General features: G+C 51.8%; 1 long non-coding RNA gene across 2 annotated transcripts in view; it reads left to right on the top strand.

The window, feature by feature from the left end:
* Window positions 1-22258, top strand: part of LOC108502509 — a 67220-nt gene that overhangs the window by 42414 nt on the left and 2548 nt on the right. Inside the window, exons 5-6 of one of the 2 annotated variants that reach the window (XR_001876503.1) lie at window positions 12548-12641; window positions 13372-13486. This is a non-coding gene — a long non-coding RNA (uncharacterized LOC108502509). The remainder of the gene's footprint in view (window positions 1-12547; window positions 12642-13371; window positions 13487-22258) is intronic. The other variant, XR_001876504.1, reaches the window with a different exon arrangement.

Genomic DNA, 22258 nt, shown 5'->3' on the forward strand with positions numbered 1-22258 from the left:
TGAAGACTCTCCCTGGGCCAGTGGAAGGTGTCCCTGCCCATGGCAGGGAGTGGAATGAGATGGTTTTTAAGGTCCCTCCCAACCCAAACCATTCCATGATTCTGTTGAGGAAAGGCCAGTTTTCCTTGATGGACTTCTCTGTTTAATAGTAAAAAGTTTTACATTCTTGTAATTAGTGGCCCAAACTTGTGTTTCAGAGTGAATCATTTAAGAGCTGACTATAACAAGTGTTTGCCTTCAGAATCTCATCTCAGCTGCCAGCTCTGGCTCCTCCATTCCCCAGCAGGATAATGACCCCAGAATTAGCAACCCTCCTGCTTGTGCAGTCCAGTCACTCACTCCCAGGCAATTACTCTCCACTGTGGATTCAGGAGGAGAAGAATACAAATGGAATGTGTGACCTGAAGGGCAGAGGGGAAGGAGTGTGTTTGTTTTATGTTAAAAGCAAAGAGCTCCCAGTCCTCCTGGCAGCTGTGCCTGGAGAGGACATGCATCCCAACAGCACCATCATGGCCTGGCATCTCTCCCCCAGTCCTGCTCTGTCTGTTCTCTGGAAATCCTGGGCTGCCTGGAGCAGGTCCTGTGCTGGAATTAAACATTATTCAGATATTGGGAAGGAATTGCTGACTGGGAGGCCCTGGCCCAGGTTTCCCAGAGAAACTGTGGCTGCCCCTGGATCCCTGGAAGTGTCCAAGGCCAGGCTGGAGCAACCTGGGCCAGTGGAAGGTGTCCCTGCCCATGGCAGGGGTGGCACTGGATGGGCTTTGAGGTCCCTTCCAACCCAAACCATTCCAGGATTCCATGAGTGCACACAACCCAAATTTTGCAAGGTTTCATTGTGTTAATGAACATTGAGATAATTGGCCTGGATTTTCAATGCCCAGTGTAAATCCCCAGGGATTCTGGCAGGGGTTTTTGTGCCAGCCTTCCACAGGCCCCGGGGGCAGCAGGGACAGCCATGATCCCTGGGATGGGGTGTCATGGCCTGGGCTCTTTCACAGGAAGGAATTTTGGGAAGTGATGATGGCCTGGGGCACATGGAGAGGTGCAGTCCCCACGGATCAGCTCAGTCTGCTCTCTGCTGACCAAACCAAGGTCTGAGCTCTGCTCAAGAGCTTGTTCTTCCCTTTAGACACCTGGAAAAGGGGCTGGGGCTGTGTCTGCCTCAGTCCTGGGTTTGTCCCAGCCACGGGAGCTGCCTGTGCTCGGCAGGGATGGCACAGGGATGGGAGTGCACAGCAGGGGGCTCTTTAATATTCCCAAACCCATTAGCATAATGCCTTAGGATTCCTGTCAGCTTCCTGTGGAAAGGCACAGAAACTGCAGCAGGGCTAGGACACTGCTTTTCCTCTGTTTCACAGAATCCCAGACTGGTTTGGGTTGGAAGGGACCTCAGAGCCCATCCAGTGCCACCCCTGCCATGGGCAGGGACACCTCCCACTAGCCCAGGTTGCTCCAACCTGGCCTGGGACACTTGCAGGGATCCAGGGGCAGCCACAGCTTCTCTGGGCAACCTGGGCCCACCTTCACAGGAAAAATTTGTTTTCTTGTGTTCAGACAGAATTTTATAGTGTTTAATTTGTGCCTCTGTCCTGTCAGTGCTGAGAGAATCCTGATTCCATCCCTGTCATTCCCTCCCCTCAGGAATTCATCCACATGGATAAGATCCTCCCCTATTAAAATGAAATTGTGGCTTGCAGAGTGCACTGTCCTGGGGCAGGGAGTTCTGTAATGAACTGCAGAGCCACAGTGACACAGAGTGCTCCCTCTGCTTCAAAAACCCACCACGTACCACATTTTTGGGGGCATTTTTCTCTTTCTGCCAGAAATGTCTTTGATGGTGAGACTGAGCCAGGAAAGGTTCACGTGCTGGGGCGACAGGGCAGGGCGTGGGAGGAGATGAACAGGGACTAAAATGGTGAACAATCCTGAAAAATCACTTTTTTAATTGTCAAACCCAAGGTAAGTCCTTTTTCCTGTTCATGGCAAGAGGAAGATGAGCCCTTAAATTCTGCAGGGTTGTGCTTTGGGCACATCAGGGGCAATTTTGCTGGTCGTGTGTGTCCTACACCGAAGGTCATCAGAACAATTCTGTGCTTGATCCTCCTGCTGCTGGAACAGGGAGGTGTCCAGGCTGGGCTGAACTCTGCTTACAACAGTGTCCAGCACAAGCAGGAAAATGTCAGTTCTCCAGGAATAAGAGAACAGCTGGGGAGGGCACAGCTCTAACTGGTGGTCTGAGTAAAACCAGGAATTTTGCTTTTGTCCTTGTGGAAAGGACTGACTCCTTGATAAGTGTCAGGGGAAGAAATGTGTTGTCAAATCACCTGCAGGGGGTAAAAGGAACGGAACACGGATCCTCTGAAGCTGTGGTGTGGATCTGTCACTCTCTGGGATTGTTGGGGAAGTTTGGGAAGTGAAATATGGACATTGCCTGCCCTGGACACAGAGGGAGGGGTGGGAAGGGGATGTGATGCTCTGAACAGACCAGAGGGATTCCAGGATACAGTGGGACAAGGTACCACCCTCTGTCAGTGGGAAGCCATTCCCTGTGTCCTGTCCCTCCATGCCTTGTCCCCAGTCCCTCTCCAGCTCTCCTGGAGCCCCTTTAGGCCCTGCCAGGGGCTCTCAGCTCTCCCTGGAGCCTTCTCTTCTCCAGGGGAACCCCCCCAGCTCTCCCAGCCTGGCTCCAGAGCAGAGGGGCTCCAGCCTTTGGAGCATCTCCGTGGCCTCTGGACTCGCTCCAGCAGCTCCAATTTTCCTCCCTGCTGGGTTTAAGGCACCATTGGAATTGTGAGGGGAGCAAATGAAGGGAGAACAGATGTTGTGTTATCTTAGTTGGGAGTTACTGAACCCACTGAACCAGTGTCTGTGCATTTGTGTGCCGGGAGGGCAGCCCAGGGTTTAATGAGGGAATGAGTTTATGGCTGAGGACTCAGGAGTCACCTGAGCTTGTGGGCACTGTGTCTGCAGGTTTATTCCATAACTCCAGGGGAGCTCCAGGTTTCTGACCCTGTAGGTCTGTTCTGTTACTCACTAGGGAAGGACAAGGATCTGATCCTGAGCAGTGCCACTGGAATAGCTAAATCCAGTCTCCCTGTGGTGCTGAGGAGCCTGTCTGACTCCACAAGGAATTCTGTTTAAAACCAGGGACTCTGTTTCCTGGAGCTGCTTCATCTCAGGTCTGTGTCACTTGTCAGCAGTGACCCTGAGCACAGGTCCATTGCCCTGCACCCCGGGAGGCTTTTGGGGGTAAAACACAGCCTCCTGCCCCCTCTCCCCTCCCACTTTAGCCCCAGTGCCATCTCAATCCCAGGCATTTGGGGAGCCCCCCCGGGAGCTGCCCTCTCCCAGGACCATCAGCCCCACTCCAAGTGCTCCTTCCTCTGCTTCACACAGGAAAAGGATTCTTTCTGTAGGAGTGAGGCTCTTTTCCCTGCACAGCACTTTGACCCAAGGGATGCTCCTGCAATCCATCCTCCCCTGCCCTGCACTGCTTTGGGCCCTGCCTGTGCAGGAGCAGCTCCCAGATGGCTCCAGGTTTGTTCAGGACTGTTCATTTCCCACAGAGCAAACACATCTTTGGGCTGCAGCTGCACATGGTGTAGAATAAAGGCAGTGTTGCCTGGAATCATAAATCTCTGCGAGACAGAGCAGAGGCACAAAAGGTGTTTGAGTGCTTTGCTCTGTGTGTCAGTGATGGAGAGGCCTTGGCTTCCTTTGCCACCTCTCTCAGGGCAGAAGACTCTTCCCTGTTTTCCTCCCAGACAGAGTGTAAGACATTGCCTGCTGCAAACCACCAGTGGCTTTGAGCTGAAGGAGGGCAGGGATAGATGGGATATTGGGAAGAAATCCTTCCCCATGAGGGTGGGGAGGCCCTGGCACAGGTTGCCCAGAGAAGCTGTGGGTGCCCCTGGATCCCTGGAAGTGTCCAAGGCCAGGTTGGACAGGGCTTGGAGCAACCTGGGGTAGTGGAAGGTGTCCCTGCCCATGGCAGGGGGTGGAAGGAGACAAGTTTTAAGGTCCCTTCCAACCCAAGGGCTGACTCAGTGCCCGAGTTTCAGTGGCACATCCCTACACGTGTCAAAACAAGCCCAAATGCACCAGGACTGCTCCAAATGCTCCTTCTGGCTGGGCAGGTGGAAAATTAAACTGCAGAAGCTGAAGGACTGGAGATTTGAACCCTGCCCATCCTCACCTCCACGGAAAACCCTGGAGTTGATCCCTGTACCCTGCAGAGGGAGGGGTGGGAGGGTGGCTGGGCTGGCCCTGACCCAGGAGGGCCAAGGCAGAGCAGCAAGGGAGGAGCTGATGGAGGTGCTGCACAGTCAGGAGTGTCCCACCCGCCCATCCTTGTTCCCACATTCCTGTCAGCTGCACTGAAGTGTTTCTTCCCTTATTCTGGGCAATGACACTTGTTGGACACGGAGGGACAACATCTGCCATTCCTGTTCGGATCAGCTGCTTCTCACCCTGAGCTTTAAACACCTTCCAGAGCTGTTTTGCTCTTCCCATCTCCCTGCTCCAGCTGCATTATTGAACAACCTGTCACACAGTTTCACACATGTGTTTGGCCTTAATTAAGGAAGAGGAGTTTTTTAATTGATTTTCATATTACATTACAAGTACAAAGCACTTCCAGCAGCCTGTCACGGGCAGTCTGGCACGGGAGGAGCTCAGGCTCTCAGTCATTGGCTGTTCTTCCAGCCTGGATCCCCAAGGAAATGGGATGTCTGGCAAAATGCTGTTTGTCCTGGTTAATAAAAGTTGAACCTTGTGGATGTTGCAGCCAAAGCTGAGCAGGAGATGAAGGACCAAATGTGGAGTTATGGCAGGGTGTGGGTTGGCTGTGTTCTGGAGATATTGGAGTTCCTCTGCCCACAGCAGGACTTGGTCGTAGATCCTGCCTTTTTCCTCTCTGAGATCCTGCTCTGCACAACCCACTCCCAAAATTGGTGCCCAGAGAAGCTGTGGCTGCCCCTGGATCCCTGGAAGTGTCCAAGGCCAGGCTGGAGCAACCTGGGCCAGTGGAAGGTGTCTCTGCCCATGGCAGGGGGTGGGACTGGATGGGCTTTGAGGTCCCTTCCAGCCCAAACCAGTCTGGGATCCCATGATTTTATGAAAACAATGTTTTGTATTTTAGTGCTGAAGACCTAAATTAGCCTCTGTTTAATGAAAACCCAAAATTCAGTGCCAGCCTTTATAAGGCTCAGTTTAGTGCCCCTAGTTGTGCCCTTTCCCAGCACAGACCTGCCTGAGTGCCTGTGGATTTTCCAAGAAGTATTTTTCAGTAGCCAGCAGTTGGTTGGAAGTGTTTGGGAACTTCTTCCTCTTCCAACAACGTGATAACACACAGGAAAATACTGAGAGAAGATGCTTGATGTGTTGTAGTTCCTCCCAGCTGCTGCATGGAAAACAAAGCTTTTTCATTGGATATTAGGAAATTGTTCTTCATGGAAAGGGCTGTCCAGCCCTGGAGGGTGTCAGCCATGCTCAGTGACCCCACAAACACAGCAGGGGCTCATCCCATTCCCTCCTGGCTGCCAGGGGATCATCAAGCAGCAGGGGCTCATCCCATTCCCGCTTGGCTGTCAGAGGATTATCTTTGCTTGAGCAAGAAACCCTTTCTTCTTGTCACATTTAGGGCACAGGCAGTGGGTTTGCAGGCAGCAAAGTCCCCTAATGTGCTGCTGGGAGTGAGTCATTCACATCACCAGCAGCTTCCCTCAATCCACGTGGAATGGGGCTGTACAGGAATTTCCATATCCTGCAGCCCACTGCTGGGACACTGCACAGGAGCAGGAGGTGGTTCCCTGTCCCCCTGGAGGAGCCCCAGCCTCACCCAACACCTACATTTTGGGTCTCACAACACCCTTCCCACGGGCAGTTTGCTTTCACTCCCTGTTCATGATTTAAGGACAGTGTTGTAAATAAACTGTTCAGCCAATAAACACCTGGGGTTCCTTTTATTAGAAGAAACCAAACAAATGAACACCCCGAATCAAGGGGAATCGATTGGCTGCTGTAATCCTTACAGAGCAAGAGAGGTGGTTTGGAAGGTTTAAAATTCATTGAAATCCCCGCAGTCCTGGCAAAGGATTTATTTCCTCATTAATGAACATTGTTTACACTGCTGGTCCCCGGCTCTGAATGACCAAAGCACTCAGGAAGAGCAGCTGAAACGGGCAGGATTTAAATCACTGATGCTTTAAGGTCAAGGAAACCTTGTCCCAAGGTAAAAAAAAAAAAAAAAAAAAGAGCAGAGGCTTCATCTCCCTTGGTCCCTGTAAGTCTGGATCAGGCCCCCCTTGATGGTGGGATTTCATTCCCAGTTAACAGGGTTCATCTCCAGGCTCTCTGTTCCATGGGATACGTTGCAGTGCTGTGTGGAAGATTAATCCTGTTACCCTGTAATCAACACAGGGGAATCAGGCAGGTCTGAGCTTTACAGGTCCAAAATGGACCCTGTGTCTTGTAGTACCTTTATCAAAATTCTTGCAATAACCTTTAAGGCCTCCCCAGCAGCCAGGGAGGGTTTGTGCCTTTTAAAGCTTCTCTGCAGTGACTGAGCCATCAACATGAAGCCCAGAGCACACAGAGCTCCCTGAGCAGAAACCAGGCTGTAAAGGTCCAGGGTCGATAATCATGGAATCCTGGGATGGTTTGGGATGGAGGGACCTTAAAGCCCATCCAGTGCCACCCCTGCCATGGGCAGGGACACCTTCCACCGGCCCAGGTTGCTCCAACCTGGCCTTGGACACTTCCAGGGATCCAGGGGCAGCCACAGCTTCTCTGGGCAACCTGGGCCAGGGCCTCCCACCCTCCCAGCCAGCAATTCCTTCCCAATATCCAATGTGTGAACTAATTAGTGCCAGGATTTAAGGGTGTCTTTCCTGTTGTGCAAAGAAGACACGAGGTCCCTGACAAGGAGAAGGGGAACACAATGGGATAATTGGATTAGGAACTGGTGCCGTGGCCAGCCCGGCTCAGCTCCCACAGATCACACACAGAGGAGCCAAACTGAGCCAAGACAAAAGATCAGCCTTCCCCAGCTAATGAGGAACGAGATCCAAAGGGTTTGGTTTCCTAAAGTGCATCCATTAAAAAGTTCAAATGAGAGCTGCACAGTTGGATGGAAGAGGAAAAGGCTGGGAGAGCTTTTGTGCAGGGGATGCAGAGGGAAAGCACTGAGAGCACAGATCTTTGGGAAAGAGTTTGGAAGAGTGTCCTCAGAAAGGGCATTGCCTGAAAATGGAAATAGTTTCTGAGAGTTCTCCAAGACTGACAGCGGATCCCTGTTCACTCCAAAAATGTCAGGATGGTTTGAGTTCAGAACTGACTTTCCATCTGGAGAAACACAGTAACAGTGAGATCACTGGGAATGTTTGCCTTGATCCCAAAGGTGTGGTAATCCCTTGGCTCCTGAAAGCATGGAATGGTCTGGGTTTGTGGAAGGCTGCAGCAAATGAGGTGGTGGAGTCACCATCCCTGGAAGTGTTCCAAAAACAGGGATGTGGCACCTGAGAACGTGGTGGACACGCCGTGCTGGGGCAGTGGTTGGACTTGGTGAGCTCAGAGCTCAATCTTGGTGATTCTGTGATCAGTGAAATGGCAAATCCTGCCCCAAAAGCAGCATTTTCATCCTCTCTAATGCTGATTGTCATGGTCACACCCCCCCCCCAGCTCTGCCTATGTCCATCCCTTCCCACAACTGCTCCGCCAACTGGGAGTTTAGACAAGGAGAGCCTGGATCCCCCTGCTCACATGTCCAAGGCTTCCTTTGCCTTAGAACAGCCAGAGCTGAGCTTTTATCTGTCACCTTCGTGTCCAAGGTCACCTTTTGCTGCTCAGGTCACCCTGAGGTTCCCTCCTGAGCTTCCACAGCCCCGTTGATCCCATCTGTCCGGTGTCAGTGATCCATTAACCCCAGTCTGGCAGTGCTGGGAAGCAGCAGGAATGTGCAGGGGACACCAGGGACTCAGTGCCACTGACTGATGGCCTGGTGCCAGTCAGGGGGCAGGAGGGGCACAGAAATGAGAAGTGCTCCATCTGCCTTTCTCACCCCAGTCCTCTGTGCTCCGTCGTTAAAGGACGGGCAGCAAACCCTGGCGAGGAGGGAAAACCCTTCCTTTGCTCTGAGGTCGAGTGTTTCTGCTGTGAGCAGTTTGTGATGGTTCCCTGGGTTTGAATCTCACAGCCACCCCAGGTTCCCTCCCCAGGGCTCAAGGACTGAGCTGGAATTGTAACCAGCGTCCATTTATGGGACAGTTGCCACTGGCTGCCGTCATGGGCAGGGGGGGAAGCTCTGAAATGTCAACTTGTCCCTTGGAAAGGCTTGAAAGACAGGGAATGTGGGACCACAGATGCTTCCTGAGTCAGCTGTGGTGGGAGAGCAGCCACAGCCAGGAGCTGCCCACCGAGGCCCTGTCCACTCTGGTGCCTTGTCTCTTCCTCCTCCACAGATTTTGTGTCTCAGAAAATGCTTAAAATGCACATAAATTACTCTTTTGGCAAAGTCTGACTAACCTGAGCCAAGGGAGTAAGGCACAACAGGAAAGGATGGGATAACAGCCTTACCCAAACTTTGCTACTTTATACAGAACCAAATGCTAATAATTTTGGATCCCAAAATCTCATTTTTGATATGAACAATGTCTATTGAAAAATGAGAAGCCATAAGATGGGATCAGCTCCTGGTTCTGACATCCCTCACCAGCAATCTTTATATTTTCCTTTCTTTTAGCACCCCCTTGTCTGACATTTTCATCCAGATGGGTTTCACCTAAATCAGGCCTTTTGGCTCAGCACAGTCCCTGCCTCACCTGATTTCCTTAGGGAGCCTTTTGGTCTATAAGATGTGCTTTCCAAGGTTTTCCTTCCTGATCAAGGTTCCTGCTCTCTCCTGCCAAGTGCTGGTTTATTTTATGGGCTCCCATGGGAATGGGTTGGAGTGCTCAGGAGCCACCACAGCCCCATGTGCAGTGTGTGTGTGATCAGGGGGGTCACTGCAATGGGAGCTGGAAACTTAATTTAGGCTGGAAATTTTGGCTGATTAAGCCCCCCAGAGTTCTGCAGAGTTTTGTCCTGGTGGATCTGAGTCCTGTTCCTTCCATGGCACTGATCCTACTGAGCTGTAGGAAAGTCAGAAGACACATTTCACTGCCCTCTCTGCATTTCCCACCATCAGCAGCCAATTCCAAATCCCAGAGTCATTAAAGGTGGAAAAGCCCTCCCAGCCCATGGATCCCCCTGTGCCCGATGCCCACCTTGTCCCCCAGCCCAGAGCACTGAGTGCCACGGCCAGGCCTTCCTGGGACACCTCCAGGGCTGGGCACTCCAAACCTCCCTGGGCAGCCCCTGCCAAGGCCTCACCACCCTTTCCAGGAGGAAATTCCTCCTCCTGTCCCACCTGAGCCTCCCCTGGCACAGCTGGAGGCCGTTCCCTCTCCTCCTGTCCCTTGTTCCCTGGCAGCAGAGCCCGACCCCCCCCCGGCTCCCCCCTCCTGTCAGGGGGTTGCAGAGCCAGAAGGTCCCCCCTGAGCCTCCTTTTCTCCAGGCTGAGCCCCCCCAGCTCCCCCAGCCCCTCCTGCTGCTCCAGACCCTTCCCAGCTCCCTTTCCTTCCCTGCACACGCTCCAGCCCCTCCGTGTCTCTCTTGTCTGAGATCCCAGAAGTGCCCCCAGCACTGGAGGTGCCCCAGCAGTGCCAGCACAGGGACAGTCCCTGCCCTGGGCCTGTGCCCACACTATTTTTGATAGAAACATTTTCCTGCCCCTCTTCCCTCTGTTTTAGTTGCAATTCCTCCTCCTCTACCAACACAGCAATTTATTCCCTGAGTTCAGCACAGTGATGTGGGAGCTGATAGATTTTCATGTTAAATGTTCTTACAGGTGCCACATAGCAGATTAAGATCTGTTGAGTCTCTCTGCAGGTAACTCATTTCAAATCACTGGCAAAAATTGGCTTTAAAGGTGTTTTCTTACTGATTTGGATGGTTTTAAATTGAGTTCTCAGATAAGAAGTGATCATCCCACTGGATACAGGTTGGAGAGGAGTCCCAGCATCTCCTTTACCACGGTCAAAGCTTCAGAGAGTCAGTGACCTTTTGGGTTTGACCAAAAAAACCTGTATTTACAGTCTATTTCTATTTTGATCCAAAGGGATAACAAATGGCCTCAAATAATATTTCCAAATACTGGAATGGATTACAAACCCCGTGGAGTTGGGAATATGCACGTTCCTCTGTGTCATTGAGGATTTGGAGAGGTTAAAATAAATATTATCACTTCTTATTAGACAGCTTTTGCTTCCTCAGATTAACACCAGAGATAAGGCAGGTGTATATTTATTACAAATTGACAGGACATTTATTTCTGTTCCCAGTGGCAGAAATCCATTAGAAGCAAACAAATTCCTTGCCCTTATCAGGGTGCTTTGTGTTGTCTGTGTTTGGAGATAAAGCTGCCCCATTTGTCACGGGGAGATGGTGCTGCCTCGTGGAGCTCCAGTGCCCACAGGGCTGGGAATGCACCAGGAACACCTCTGGCCTGAGGGGTTGGGGATCAAGGTTTCTTTTAGGCTTTTCTTTCACGTGTTTGTAAAACAGACTCATGGAATTGTTAAGGTTGGAAAAGACCTTTAAGTCCAGCTCTCCACCAGCAGCACCACGTTCACCACTAAACCACATCCCCCAGTGCCACATCCCCACGGTTTTTGGGCACTTCCCGGGATGGGGACTCCAGCACTGAGCTCACCAGGTTGCTTTACAACCTTCTCCATGATTATTTTTTCCTCCTCCTGTCCCACCTGAGCCTCCCCTGGCACAGCTGGAGGCCGTTCCCTCTCCTCCTGTCCCTTGTTCCCTGGGAGCAGAGCCCGACTTCCCCCGGCTCCCCCCTCCTGTCAGGGGGTTGCAGAGCCAGAAGGTCCCCCCTGAGCCTCCTTTTCTCCAGGCTGAGCCCTCCCAGCTCCCTCAGCCCCTCCTGCTGCTCCAGACTCCTTCCCAGCTCGAGTTTTGTGGGAGTTGGAGCTCTCAGAACTGCTCTCCCAGCGGGGTCAGAGGGTCCTGCTCAGTGAGTCACACGGGGACTGTGCTGTTCATTAGGGACACTCTGGCTCAGTCACTGCTGCTGCAGCCCCTTGAAGCTGCTCTGGTTGTATCTGGGAATAACCCATTAGACTCCCAGCACTCAGAGGTTTCCCCAGAGCCCTGCAGTCAATTTGCTGCCCTTATTTCACCCAGTGACTGTGATATTCCTGTCAAATCCACTGAGAGATGCTTCCCCCTGTTAAATTGCTTCCCTCAGCCTGCCTGGGGCTCACATGTGACACAGGGACTAGAGAAGCACTACCAAGACACAATATTTATTCCCAGGCAGGGCACAGTGGCCACGACAGAGCAGGACAAAGGAGTGACCCCTGCAGGGGGCAGAGATCCAGGGCACAGCGAGGACTTTCCTCCTGGACCCATGAGACCTGCAGGTCTGTTCCAAGGGCTTCCAAATGGGAATGATTGGCACAGCAGTTGTGTGTTTGTTCCTGGTGCCATCCCACAGCTCCCAAATGGGAATGATTGGCACAGCAGTTGTGTGTTTGTTCCTGGTGCCATCCCACAGCTCCCAAACGGGAATGATTGGCACAGCAGTTGTGTGTTTGTTCCTGCTCAGCTCCTGGTGCCATCCCAGGGCATTGCTCACCATGGAGTTTGTATCAGTCAGACCTGGGGGTTGTGCTGGGAGAAGAGCTGAACTCTGAAACAATTCCTCACCCAGTGCTCAAAAGGGGAAAAGCCCAAAATAAAATAAACTGGTGAACAAGCTCAGAGGGTCCAGCAGAGCCATGGAATCACAGAACACCTTGGGTGGGAAGGGACCTTAAAGCCCATCCAGTGCCACCCCCTCCACAGGCAGGGACACCTTCCTCTATCCCAGGTTGCTCCAATCTGGCCTGGGACACTTCCAGGGATCCAGGGGCAGCCACAGCTTCTCTGGGAATTCTATTCCAGACCTCCTCACCCTCCCAGCCAGGAACTGAGACATCCTTTGATATCTCTGGTCCTCCCCCTGCCTTGGACTGGAGAAAGGGTTAAATATCCTTTTGTTTCTTTGCCTCTTTACATTCCCAGATAACTTGTTGATTCCGGCTGACAGGGCTGAGTTATTTCCAGCCCTTAATAAATGAGCTAATTTGGGAGTTATTAACAGTTAACAAATTTCATTCTGTACTTGCAAAACCCTCCAAAGCCCTTCAGGAAATAAATTCCTCACAGAGTCTGAACTGCAGAGGTGCTGAAAGAGATAATTACACACTGAGCTAATTATTGGCTTTGGCCTGTGTTTGAAGAATTACGTCCAGACCATGATATGGAGACAGTGGTGATGCTCAAGGGCTCCCAGCAGGAAATCTCCTGAGTGTCCTGTGGTCCCTCGTGGTCAGGAATATGGTTTGGAGGGGCTGTAATGGGATAATGCCACGATCCAGCTGTTTGGATCAGGGACATGGGCACTGGCTGCTTTTACTTAGTTGGTTTCCATGACTTTCCTTCTCAGAGTGGTTCATTGTCAGCTGCCACCACTTCCCAGATTCCCAAACTGCTCTGAGTTATTTGGGATGCAACTACAGAAGCCCTGAGAGATCTCCAAGGTACGGACAAAAATGAGACATTTGTGTTCTCACGGCCCAGCTGAGCTCCCTCAGGACACTGCAGTGCCCCCTCAGGGAGATCCCATGCTCCCAGCTCCCTGTGCTCCTGGAATTCCAGGGCACTCTCATCTCCCTTCATGCAGCCCCACTGTCAGTCTGCCTTCCCTTCCCTTTCCTTCCCAAACCTTCCCTTCCCAAACCTTCCCAAATCCTTCTTCCCTTCTCCCTGACTCCTGGACCCGCTCTCACGGTCCCTGTTTGATCTTTACTCACTCATGGACTTACCCAGTTTCTTCTGGTCTCTGATGCACTTTGTGGGATTATTCTTCAGTTTCTCCTTTCTTTGGGATTCCCTGGTTTCCTTAATTACATTTATCCTGGTGCTTCCATGCAGCTTTCCTGGTGGTCTCTATCCCCATTCTTTATTCCCTCACTTGCACACACACATTTCCCCCAAAACTCTCTTTTAGGCTCCTGGTTGTTCATGAACCTGCAGCCCTTGGTTCTAAAGGATTCCCAGGCCAGGTTGGACAGGGCTTGGAGCAACCTGGGATGGTGGGAAGTGTCCCTGCCCATGGCAGGGGGTGGAGTGGGATGGGCTTTAAGGTCCCTTCCAACCCAAACCATTGGGTTTTTATCTGGGGGGGCAGGAGGGATGTGGGGCTGGGGCTCCATGAGGTCCATGATTTTCCAGGGAATTGAGCTTTTCCATTTGCGTTGAATTCCACAGTCTTGGGCCCCTGAAGACTTGGAAAAAGACCTGAAGTTTCTGACTGACATTGAACCAGACAGATGGGAGATGATGCTGTGTAAGAGGAGGCCTTGCTCCACTTGACCTGCAAGAGGTAGGAAAAGCTCATGTACAAGAAACTTCCTCAGAAAACAGCCTGAAAGGGGTTTACTTGGAATAACTGGGATCCACAAGTCAATTTTAAACCTCAGGGGATGTACAGAATATGAAAAAACAAGGCATCAGAGTTTCTTTCATTTTTAAGGGTATAATAAAAGCTTTGTGGCCTTTGTGCTCAACAGGAGGAGGCTTTAAGGACATTGAATTTGTCAGGGCACCAAAGGAGGTCAGCAAAGCCCATCTCCCACCCTGTGCCACAGGACAGAGCCCTCGTGGTGGTTAAAGTATATATGGATGTGTTTCTCCCAAAAATATAAGGAGCCAGTGGTGGTTGGTAAAACCTTAATCACAGTTTATGACAGACAACAGAATTCTCCTCCTTCACCCTCAAATTACTCCTGTCAAACTCTCCATCCCAGAGACAGGAATGAACGGGGATGGAATTCAGCTCCTCCAAAGCAGCCCTGCAGGCCATGGATTGTCTGAGCCCTTAATGAGTTATTTAATAACAGAGAGATGGTTTGGTTGGCAGGAGATGGTTCTGCCACTGATAAAGGGAGAGAAAAGTAAAATATTTCCCGTTTTCCACTGCAGCTTCGCAGCAGTTTTTTCCATGGGTTTCTTTCCCCTGGAAATGTCCTCTAAAAGTGTGAGCAGTTGTTAAAATGACAAGTCACAAGAATGAATCGCTTGTGAAGAAACCTGAGCCCAAAGGGAGCACGGGAGACGTGGAGAGAAAAAGGAGAAATAAATTGCCCTTTTCATTGCTTTCCTTGACACCTTTTTCCACATCCCTCCCTAATTGTAGCCTGTGAGATGCCATTATCCTGCTCCAACAGCTCCATGGAGGAGCTCTTCAAGGAAGTCCTCCCCTCTCCAGGAGCATCATTAGGCTCACAGGATGAGCATTTACCCTCTGGGTTCATATTTAACTGTGAATATTTGAGATATTGGGACCAACAGCTTCACACAGGCCCTGGTGTTCCAGCAGAAACTCAGGAATGGCCTCGCCAGTGTCTCCAGCTGGTGATTTTATTGAAATGGATATAAAGGGTTTGCTGATCGTCCTTCCTTTAGAGGAAAGGTGGCAAAAAGACACAAAATCTCTCACTGGAGAGATACAGACAATGATTCAGAGGCTCCAAAATACACATCCCCCCCCGGTTCTAAGTCTAATCCTTCTGTATGGGCTGGAAATAAAACCAAGCAGCTCAGCTGTGGGTGAAGCCATTGGACAGGTGAGCCCTAAAAAGGCTTTGGGGACCTCAACCTGCTCAGGGTTTTTGGCTTTGGTGTCCAGTATTTAGGGGAAAGCAGCAGCTCTCACAGCCCAGTGCTGTTCAGTGTGAAAAAATCTCTCTCACCAGTGTACAGACTTGAAAAAGTCATCCCAAAGCTAGGCAGCAACCCCAGATGTTTAATAAATGTCTGATATTCTGTGCAGCACAACCAAGGGTTGCAAATTCCTCCCCGTGGGGGGATCCGAGTGCCAACAGGACATTTCAGTTTGGTCTTCAAAGCACTGTTGGCCCAGGGTGTGTCCCTGTGGGCCTGGGAGGGGGAGTGGGATATTGGGGCACTAATTACAGCCCAGCTGGGCACGTGAGATGGGAAGGAATTGCTGGCTGGGAGGGTGGGCAGGCCCTGGCACAGGCTGCCCAGAGGAGCTGTGGCTGCCCCTGGATCCCTGGAAGTGTCCAAGGCCAGGCTGGAGCAACCTGGGCTGGTGGAAGGTGTCCCTGCCCGTGGCAGGGGTGGCACTGGGTGGGCTTTGAGGTCCTTTCCAACCCAAACCATTCCAGGATTACTTTGGCCCCAGCTCTGGTTCCCTCTGGCAAAGATTTGCAGCTGGTTCTTTAAATGAATCAAAAAATGCAAAGCAAAACCCCCCTTTGTCTTCCAAGCATTCCCTCTGTGCATTCTGACACGGTGTAACCCAGCAGGTCTCCCTTGTGTCTCCTGTGGAAAGCTCCAGATCCCGTGTTCCAGCCGCACTCCCTGCAGGAGCAGGATCTGATGAGCCCACGGGGCCCAGGGAGGTTGATTTACATTAACAACGCTCCCAGCAAGCACAGCCTGACCTTTACTTTGTAACCAGGATAACTTCCAGTGATTTGACATCTTGATTTTGGCTTCCCATAGTTTTGTTGGATACCCCCTCCCCCAGGAGCCCCTGGGTTGTGCCAGAGACCCCCCTGTGTGAGCAGGACCCAAATTCCCTGTTACAGGGGCGAGGTCTCTTTGTGCCTCTGGTGATCAGTGTTGGCTCAAATGTGGCTGGTGCTGGATGGTGGGAGAGCTGGAAATGATGGATGAGTGGGCTGGAGATCACACATCCCATAAAACAACAACTCAAAGGAGCAGCTGTGCTGAGGTGACCTCGGGTGGCAGCGATTTCACAGAGTGTGTGAAGCAGCTTTTCCTGCTTCGTGACCTTCATTTGCTGACATTTTGTTTTACCAGAAGGTGCCTGGTTTGGTACCAAGGCACAGGATGAAAAGGAGACAGGTCTGTGCTGGGGAAGGGGTAATGAGTCCACTAATTATCCTGATCCTGAGCCTCCACGAGGAGGTCACTCCCTGCCTGTCCATCGTTTCTTCTCATCTTTGCTACAACATGTTCACTAATGACACTGAGACTGGGGGACTTGCAAGGCCTCACCCCCATTAGCTGAGGCTGCCCTTGCTCCTGTTTGCCTGGGAATCCTCTTCCCTTTAGGAGGGAATTCTTCTTGCTGGGAGCCAGCAAAGGTGCCCAGCTGGGCACTCTCCGTGGAGAAGGGCACTGCAGAGTGGCTCTGCCTTTGTTTAGTGAAGTCATCGGGTTACTGAGCCCAGGGTCCTCCCTCATCACCACACAGGAATGGGGATTTTAGGGAGGCCGGGCTGTTCCTGTAGGGAAAGTCTTATTTGGGTCTCCTGAATGCTGTGACTGTGGCTGCACTGGTTACACCAGTGTGGGGGATCCCACTGTTATCCATGCAATGGGATGGAGGGATGGATGGATGGATGGATGGATACAGCAGGTCTTGGGAATGTGCTGACATAACCACGTGGAGCTGCTGGAGTGAGCCCAGAGGAGGCCATGGAGATGCTCCCAGGGCTGGAGCCCCTCAGCTCTGGAGCCAGGCTGGGAGAGCTGGGGGGGTTCCCCTGGAGAAGGGAAGGCTCCAGGGAGAGCTGAGAGCCCCTGGCAGGGCCTGAAGGGGCTCCAGGAGAGCTGGAGAGGGACTGGGGACAAGGCATGGAGGGACAGGACACAGGGAATGGCTTCCCACTGCCAGAGGGCAGGGAGAGATGGGATATTGGGAAGGAATTCCTGGCTGGGAGGGTGGGGAGGCCCTGGCCCAGGTTACCCAGAGAAGCTGTGGCTGCCTCTGGATCCCTGGAAGTGTCAAGGCCAGGCTAGAGCAACCTGGGCTGGTGGAAGGTGTCCCTGCCCATGGCAGGGGTGGCACTGGATGGCTTTTAAGGTCCCTTCCCACCGAAACCATTCCATGGTCCCGTGATCCAGCAGCACCAGCAGGAGCAGCAGTGACCCGGCTGAGGACTCTGTCCCTGTGCATTTGTTCCTGTGAATTCCAGCAGGAGGGACACAAGTTCTGATGGCTATTCCTGGACCTGCTGCACCATCCCATGGGGACACAGCCTCTGTTTTGGGTGAGAATGTGGCACAGGAGAGCAGCCCTGGGGCAGCAGAGGGACAGGGGAGATGTCCCCAGGACCAGGCACTTTGGTGTCATCTGAGACTGCAAGATAACTCCTGCTGAGGTGTTATTTGAGGGGAGGGATCAGGAGATGGAATTGAGGAGCACGGTGTGTTTTAGGGAAGGGCAATTAGAGGAGAAACAGAAGAGCTTCTGAGACAACCCCCAGGGTACCAGCGAGACAAAGTGGATGCTTGGAGAAGTCAGTGCAGTGAGCTGAGAAAAGTGGAGCTGTCCCTTCTGGATTTACATCTCTGGTCATTTGAACTCGGCAGAGCTTTTGCTGGAGCACTTAATCATGGTAATGCTACATGAGTTATTATCTATTATTAAACCTCCTCCAGCTTCTGGGCAGCAGGAGGGGGGAAAGCTTGGAAAAGTCACAAATGGATCCCGGGGAAGCGCTGCTGGACAAGCACCAGGAAAACCAGCTGGGCTGTGGGGAAAGCTGCATCCCACCCCTGGAATAAACACCTTGCAATATTTACAAATGGGAGAGAGCCTCTAAAACATATGTCTGCACTAAATGTGCCCCATTAGAAATGCAAGAATTCCCATTAGCCCCAGAAAAGCAATTCCATTCCAGCGCCAGGTCGTTACTGCAAAGCACTCTGTTGTAATGGCATTAATTGTATTGTTTGAGGGCCCTGAAACCTCATTTCATTCAGCTTAGAGGAGCACTAAGAGAATTGAGGTCCCTAAACGGGGCTGGGTCTGTTTTCCAAAGTGCCCTTTGGAGAACAATTCCTGTTCCAGGGCAGATGACACAGCCAGAGGAAATTTCCCTTCGGTGGGGGGTGGAAGAGGGCACAGCCAGCCAGGGCTTGTGCTGGTGTTCATCTCTCTGCTGGGGTGACTCCTGGCTCTTGGAGTTTAGCAGAATCCAGGTAAATGTATCACTTCAATGAAATTCCTGCCCTGCTTTGCCCTTAAGTACCCTTTTTTGGATAGTTTTCTCCTGCCCATGGCAGGGGGTTGGACCAGATGACCTTTAGAAGGTCCCTTCCAACCCAAACCATCCTGTCATCCTGTGATTCCATGGGAAGTGCTATAAAGGGGCTGGAGCATCCTCTGAGCCTGGAGGAGACCCAGGGTCTTATCCCTGTGGATAAATCCCTGGAGGGAGGGAAGGATGAAGGTGGAGCACAGACACCCCAACAATGCCACCCTGTCCCTGAGTGCCTTGTCCAACACTTGACAGTGCCATCAGTGGCCATTCTTGTGCCAGGAGAATGAGAAAAACAATTTTCCATCTTAAAAACCTGTCTTGGCTTTTATGTGCAGCTAAAAAAAGAGATTTACGACTTGAAACCTCCCAAGAAAATCTCCCAGACACGCCAAACATCCCCACAGCTAATTTTCTCTCTGTAACTTTTTAATTTTCTCCCTACCATATGTCTCCAATTGTGTGGGTTAATATTATTCATAAATGCAGCACAAATAGGAATAAGACCAATTATAGCAAAATACTCCCCATCTTTTTAGTCTCTGAGGTTATGGAGAGGCTGTTCTCTTGCAGATTTAACATCTCCCCAGAAATCACACGGGCTGCAGCGTTTGACTCCTGCCCTGTGCTTCTTGTCAAGTTTGCAGTGTTTTGCCAACAAATTAACGAGGGGAGAGTTCCAGGGAATGTTGATGAGCCACAGGGAATCTGCCATTTGGCTTCAAAGCCTTTGCAACGTGCTCTGGGAGGGGCTGGGGTGTGGAAGGATCCAGCTCAGCATTCCCGGTCTCTCCTGGCACGGCCCTTCCCCGCTGCTGTGTCGGGAATGTGGGAATTGCTCTGGGCTGGGGGTTCTCTTCCAGAGCCAAAGTCACACTGGATTTCTGAGGCCTGTCCAGAAATGCTGGATGGTTCCATGGGGTACCTGTTACCTCTCGTGTGGGGTCACCAGAGCACCACATCACTTGTGTTGGCACCAGAGCATCCATCTCTTCTGGAATCCCCATTCCCACCCTGGCTGGGAGGAGAAGAAGCACAAACTGAGAGAGATATTTCCCCCTCTCTGGCTTCCTGCCAAGCCCCTGCAGCAGAGCAGCTTCAGAGGCAAAAACTGGCACCTGAATTTGTGAATACACAGTGGCCCTTTTGAATATTTCCCAATACCCATTCCCAGGATGCTGGAAAGGGTATCACCAATTTTCCATAAAGATTTCCTTTGTTTTGTTGTTCTTTTACTTTCCCACCCCACTTCTTGCTCGGAACCTGAAGGTTCCCGTCCAAGCTTTGAGGCAGTTTGGTTTGAAATGGGAAATATCTGTGTCTGCTCCGATAAACCGGAGTGAATTCCTTGTGGAGAGCCTGGGCTTGAAGAGGAACTTTCATCTCTCCTCCCTCTCCAGCTCTGGGTCTTTGCAGCTGGAGTTTTCATTTGAACTCCTGTTCCCTCCCAGCCATTTGGATCCTTTTTTTCCTCTGAGTGTGGCTGAAGTGACGGGGTTTAATCAGGGAATGTTCAGCCACCTCTGTGGAGACCTGTGGAACAGCCAGGACTGTTGTAGGGAGCTCAAACCTTCCCTGGATCCCACCCTCTGGGACAGTTTTGGTCAGTGATACCAGAGCAAAATGAGGCTGTGGACTAAAATTGATGCTCATACTTTAGGTTAGATTCCCACTGCTAATTCCTTGATTTCATAGGAAAAGAGAACCATGGAACAAATTGGGTTGGAAGGGACCTCAAAGCCCATCCCATCCCACCCCCTGCCATGGGCAGGGACACCTTCCACCAGCCCAGGTTGCTGCAAGCCCCGTCCAGCCTGGCCTTGGACACTTGCAGGGATCCAGGGGCAGCCACAGCTCCTCTGGGATATCCATTCCAGTCCCTCCCCACCCTCCCAGGGAAGGTACAGTCTGATCCCATCCCCTCTCAGCAGGGTCTGACCTGGCACTGTTCTGGTCCTGGTGTCTCCATCCCTGCATCCCTGCTCTCCTGGTGCTCCTCTCCAGGACACTGCTCCTCTCTGCTATTTATTTTCCTTCTCCTTTCAAAGTGTGTCCTTTCTGCTCCCTCTTTTCTCATCTGGGCTGGATTAGAAATGCTCTGTTTGCTGCTCAATTAAAGTGCCCTCTCAGACACGGCAAAGTTCAAACAGTTTTAGCTTTTGCCTAAAATATATCTGTCTGGATTTAATGGGCTTTGCAGGCTCCACTTTCAAAGTGGTTATTAATGGGATTTGGACAAGGAACTCTTGCTTTGTGCTATTAAAATAATACAAGAAATCCTTCCATTGGCATTTAATGTCATCGACTCATGCATGTCAAGGGTGGCACACAAAGGCTTGGCCTGTCTGTGCTGGGGCTGCAGCACAGCTGGGAGATTGCACCCAGCCTGACAAATAACTGAAATCAGTGGCTTTTCCTGCCTTTAATGCTGTTACTGGTGTCATTATTCCCTGGAGGATGTGTCTGTGGCAAAGCTCCACTGAGGTCTGAGAGAGGATAAACTTGGCAGCTGGGGCTGAGCCTGAAGCAGGACCAGGGAGGGAGGTGGGACACAGACCCTCAGAGCACCTGCAAGGCAATTCCTGTGGCTCCACAGGACCTGGGCCACGGAAGAACATAGGGAATGGGGCAGGGATCCATGTCAGGATGTGATGGGAAACCTTAAGAAGCCTTTTCTAGATACCCAACTTTGGAGTGCCCATCCCTGGAGGTGTCCCAGGAAGGCCTGGCCGTGGCACTGAGTGCTCTGGGCTGGGGGACAAGGTGGGCATCGGGCACAGGGGGATCCATGGGCTGGGAGGGCTTTTCCAGCCTCAGGGATCCTGGGATTCTGTGCTGTGCTGGTGAAGAGCCCAGATCCAGGGGCTCCTCCCAGGAGGGGATGACAGGCTGTGTGTCCCACTCACGAGTGTCCAGTGAGCCCAGTTCACCCAGTCTCTACATAGCAGGGGAGCAGTTACAATGCAGAATTCCTTCTATTCATGAGGAGAACCCACTGCCATGGTCCTGAGTGAGGGGCAGCAGTTGTGCTCTGCTCACCTGCATCAGCTCCATCCCTCCTGCCTCTCACAGCTCATTAAAACCTGGGGCCTCCACAAGACAGCGGCAGCAAATTTAGGAAGTGCACATTGTTCCGAGCCCAGCCCTAAGAGCACCTTCCTGAGAAATGACAGGCAGGAATAAACTTCCCTCGGGATGATTTATCCCCCGGATTAGGCTCAGCTTGTGAAAATACACCGAGTTTAAATCACTGTCAACCTTGAAACAACAGCAGAGGAGGTGCTGACCCGGGGAAGCAGCAAACAAACAACTGTGTTCCCAGTAGATTGAACTGCAAGCTGGCTTCAGAAATGAAATCTGGGGCTTTAATGCTGTCTGCCTGAAAATCAAATGGGAAAAGGGAGTGGTGGTGGCATCTCCCAGTCACAAGTCAAACCAGAGGGATGAGAAACCATAAACTGCCCAAAGACTTGAAGGGGAGTTGCACCAGGAACTGGTGATGAACTGCTCCTGCCTGGGAAGTGCAGGGAGCTGGGAGCTGAAGCAGTGCTGGGCTGGGCAGTGCCAGTTGGCAGCTGCACTCCGGGATCTTAGAGCCCTTTTCCAGCCTAAATGACTGTGATCCTGCTTCCCAGGGCTGCTCCAGGCGGAGCGTGGACTCTGGTTGCCATGGCAATGCCCTGACCCTCCCTCCCCAGGGCAGTGCCTGATTAGGGCAGTCCTGTTTTCGGTGCCTGGGTCATGCCCCATGTCCCTTCAGGGGTGCTGGGTCATCCCTGCAGTTCATTATCAGCATTTTTCAACTGCCCCTGATTTGTGGCCAGCTGTGGCCTGGACACACAGCTCCCTGGCCTGAAGTTTTCTGGGTGTTTTGCCTTCTGTGGAAAAAAATGAATCAGCCCCCCAGCTCTCAACCTTCCTGCACCAATTCCCGTGTGCAGGCCGTGGCAGTGCTGGGGGACCCTGGCATTCGAGGGGGGTGTGGCTTTAGGGGTGGGAAAAGGTCCGAGCTTCCCACAGGGATTTGGGTGGTGGCATTTTGGCAGGGGGTTGGAACTAGGTGGTTTTTAAGGTGCCTTCCAACCCCAATCCTTCCATGATACGATAGGAATCAA

This window comes from Lepidothrix coronata, unplaced genomic scaffold, assembly GCF_001604755.1.
Source record: "Lepidothrix coronata isolate B3197 unplaced genomic scaffold, Lepidothrix_coronata-1.0 Scaffold119, whole genome shotgun sequence".
NCBI lineage: Eukaryota > Metazoa > Chordata > Aves > Passeriformes > Pipridae > Lepidothrix > Lepidothrix coronata.